The sequence below is a fragment of the Sciurus carolinensis genome, chromosome 11, assembly GCF_902686445.1.
Source record: "Sciurus carolinensis chromosome 11, mSciCar1.2, whole genome shotgun sequence".
Classification (NCBI taxonomy): Eukaryota; Metazoa; Chordata; class Mammalia; order Rodentia; family Sciuridae; genus Sciurus; species Sciurus carolinensis.
The window spans coordinates 83,108,825-83,113,630 of NC_062223.1; positions in this window are offsets into that span (position 1 = coordinate 83,108,825).

The window sequence follows — 4,806 nt, forward strand, 5'->3', positions numbered from 1 at the left end:
GTGTGTGCAACTGTGACTAGCAATTGTTTCTTTAAAACCCATACTCTAATGGAGACCTGCAGTAGCTTGTCTATATTAATGCATCATTAAAAGCAGTTTTGTTAATGAAAAATCTAGCCTGTGATATCGTTCTCTCAGAAAGTTTTATTTCTGTCTAGTGAGAGCAGTGTAAGAGGTAAGACCCTTTTAGTTTTTATTTTCCTTTTAAAATGATAGAATAGCATCTCCTTATCCCCCCCCAACCCCTGACAAAATTTGAGAGCGCATCCTCACCTCATGAAAAAGTGGGCATGAGCCTGCGCACACACAGGAACACACACACACACACACACACACACACACACAGGTAACCACAGATGTTGAAGAATATGTTAATTAATGTGACAGTAGTAATCATTATATAACATATACACATGTCAATAATCATGCTGTATGTCTTGAATACATTCATTTCTTAATTTATCAATTAAATATTTCAAAGTAAAAAAGGGAGACTAGAATACAGATTATGGTGGGATTATGTAGCTGTAGTTTGTTTAGTTTTGTTTCACTGGTAATAGCTACTTATTTGACTAAAATGAAAGCATCTATTTACAAAAAAAGTGTTAACAATACTCTTGCCTCTACTGCATAACATTTATATACATTTTTACTTTTAAGGCTTCTTTCATTTGCAGTGATTCACATAAGCCACAAATGACCTCATAGGGTAAGAACAGCACCATCTTCATTTTATATGCGAGGATAAGAGGATACCAAGCTCTTAAAATTTTCACATGTGTAATCCAGATCATACAGCTGATAAAGGATTGGACCTAGACTAGAATTTACATCTCCTTGTTCCTGGGCCAGTGGACCTTCCACTATATTGTTACCTCTGAAAATTTTCATAAAATGGTGAGAGGCCAAAGTGAAATGAAATAAAGTGGGTACCACATTTTATAATGCTAATTCTAAAATGTACCTCCAATGATAACATCTGAGAAGAAACAAATTCCAGATATATTTTCTATATTAATACTAATTTTCCATATTTAATAATTTACAGTCAATATGGATTTTGTGCAGAATTTTTAATTTTTTTATTTAAAAACATCACTTCTTTATTTCAAAGGAAAAATAAAAGACCCTCTGAACTCTTAAAAAAAATAATAACAATAATCAAAAGTCCTATTAGAAACCACAAGGAAGCACTGAAAGTCTGAGTATTACATTCTTCAAGTGTGCTGTTCAGATTTTTTATATTTAAGTTGGTAAACACACACACACACACACACACACATACACACAAACACACACAAACATGAACATTAAACATGGTGCCAAGGGATTTTGCTTAAAATTATGGATTTCTAGAGTTACTTCAAAACACTGTAGGAGGACTGTGCAGTGATCCTACAAAAAGAATCCCTCAAAAACAAGGGGATAGTTGTGCAGCAGTACATAATATTTTAAAAAACAAGAGCTCAAAAAAAAAAACCTTTTCTGTAAGATGAGGGCATATAGGGAAGCATATTGGAATTTTCATAAGCAAACTTTAGACAATGGCAGCGTTATAAATAATGTATAAATGTGCTTTTCACAGATCAATGGCAACAGGAAGAATTATACATAGTCCATAGCGAGATACAGTCTTTTTGGAACAAGTAAATTTAATTTGAAATGAGATATAAGTTTTGTTTATTCTTTCAGATACACATTGTATTTCCATAGAGATTTGTGGAGTGTAGGTTTTAGATACCAAAAATGCTAGTATATTAATCAACATGCCACTGCTTTAGTTTGTTAGTATTCTTGTTTTAAGCACATTTGTACAATTGTTGAGATATTGGGAATTAAACTTCTGGCACTAAACCAGATCCCATGCCCATTAATAGTTTCATTTTGAGACAGGGTCTTGCTAAGTTGCCCAGGCTAACCTCAAACTTGTGTTGCTCCTGCCTCAACATCCTGGGCAACTGTGATTACAGGTGTGCACCACCACACCAGTCATTTTCACCTATGTTTAATTTTCATCTGTTCATTAACAACTCCCTCTAACACTTGGTCCTCTACACTGACTTCTACCTTGGTGTAGTGTGTTTATTTTTGTTTTCTTGTTTCCTAGTAACATATCAACAATAAGGAGAATTTTGATTTAAAAATTTCAAACCTGTCTGTACTACTTATTAACTGTTATCTTGGATAAATTGCTCAATGCCCTTGCATCTGGATTTTTGTAATAATGGAACTCACATATCTCAGAGCTGTTGTGAATATAAATTATGTAGTACATATAAAAATGACTTATACTTTGACTGGTCAATACAAGTTGCTTATCACTAGGAGCACTAACATTTGTGTGCTGTTCATTAGCATTATTGCCATATTAATACCACATCATTTTTATAGGAATTTACTGGGATAAAATGTCATTCATGTCACAAATATCTGTTGAGTATTGAATATGTCTGGCATAAATCTATACTTTCTTCTATACAGCTGTAAGCATCACTTAAAAAATGTCCAATATTAGACAAATAATCAAAGAGGTGTAATAGAGTGACCATGTAGCTTCTTGATGTTGGATGATCTTAAAATCCTCTTTGATGGTACTATTTAGACTTGAATGACACATGAATGCTAGCTCCTAAAAGATATAGATATTTTGCAATGCAGGCAAGGCTAATAGGTAATAAAAAGGTCCTTTCACTGGAATTATAATGATTATTAAAGCTATAAAAATAATAGTAATAATTATAGCTAACATGCATAAAACTATTACTCTATGTCTGGTACCTTGAAGTCATTTTATCCGTATAAGAAATCATATGATACTGGAGCTATAATTTTATGAAGAGAAATTGAAACCACACCAAAGTCAAGTATCTTGCTTAAATACTGCCAGAATTCTGTTTTTACAGTTGTGCTCTTAACCATTATGCTATATCATTTTGTACCTAGTGATTTGGTGGTATAGAAAGAAGGCCTATGATGTGGAAACATTTGGAGCTAGGAGAGAATGGCATGCAGCTAAATTAGGGTGGTAAGCAGGTACATGCCAGGGAATTTAATATTAAATTTAAAACTCTATTGCACTTATGATCTTATTCTAATCTTATCTCTTCTCTTTGATTTGTTTGCTTTTACATTTAATTGCTTTATCTTCTTTTGATTTCAATAAGATCTTATGCTTTGTATAAATTAATAAGTTCAGTAAATTTAAAAATTTACAAAAGTAGATAAAAACACTGGCCTATTATCACATTCATTTGTCCTTGTTTTTATCTTTAGTGAGTATTACACTGGTAATTGGAATGTTCTAGTAGGCTCAAGGCAGATTTATTTATATTTTTGGTAACTTGTCAGGAATGGGTAGAAAGCCGGGCTCTGTTGGGACTGTTGACAGGAGGGCCTGCAGGTGTCCTCCCTGTTTGGTGGCCTCAGGGTAACCAGATATCTTACAAAGTGAATCCTGGTAAATGTTCAGTCAATAAGTTTTCAAACCACCACATTCTACAACACAAAAGAAAGGAAGGACAGTACCTGTATGAGGTACCAAAATTAGGTTATTTGGGGCAGCTAAGAGAGACTGAAAAAAGAAAGCAGGCATGAAAGAACAGAACATGGAATAAGAACAAGAAGCCCTGGAAAAAGAAGAAATTATGAGAAGTAATATTCTTCTGTTCGAAATAGTTTTATTGGTACATATTAATCATACTGAATAGCAGGTTTCACTGTATCATATTCATACATTCATATAATTTGATTAATTTCATTCTGAATCAGAGAGCTTATAGTCTTCTTAATATTACAAAGGAGATGAAGGGGGAAATAGAAGGAAAATCATTTCATAGAAAGTTGCTATTTAGTAAGCATTCACCACATGTCATCCCTCATTCTTAGTTATCTATGGTAAACTATTAGGTCAATCTCAGCATCCTATTTTTCACAAGAAAGAAGCACGGACATGTAACTTGCTCAGTCTTAAATCTACAGGTGCCATTATCAGACTTTAACCTCAGTTCTATCTCCTTTCTTCACCCCTTTACCTGCTTCAGAAATCCTAGGCCACTTCAGGACTCAAGGGTTCAGGGTGATAAACTATTTGAACACCACCTTCTGCTATTAGAACTTTGGGCAGACTTTCAAGATGGTAGTAACGTAACTATGCATTAAAGGATATTGAAGATTGTTCCAGGTGAAAAAAGATGGGCAAGATGACTATGTAGAAAGGAAGCATTATGAATAAACATCAAAATTGTAAAGTTTGGTACTTCATGTCATATCATGTGTGTCTACATATAGCCATAAGAAATGAACCTGGAAAGTTCATAGGATATATTGAGAAGTTCACAGTCTCTGGAATCAAATAGAATGAGTCAAAGTCACATTCATATATGCTCTTGGGTTTTTTACAGTCTATGGGTAGTCACAATTTCCCATTTTATTCATGTAGCATTACTTTATTCATTATTTCAATACATATTTATTTGAATATTACATACCACATATTGTATTAGTTACTAGGGTTGTACTTTTGAGCAAAATATAAATAATTACCACTTGTATGGAGTTTGGAGTCTTCTATAACAGCCAAAATTTATCAAAATAATCATACAAATATTTCAAACAGTATAAATTTATAAAATAAAAATATAACATATACTGTAAGTATACACATACATAAATTTATTCATAAGAGGATCTAATCTGGAGAGTCAATGTAGACATTTATGGAATTTAAATTTCAGCTATAATCTGAGACTAGGACTTAATTAGATGAAAGGGGAAAAAGAAGATTAGGAAACAAAATACTTTTGTGAG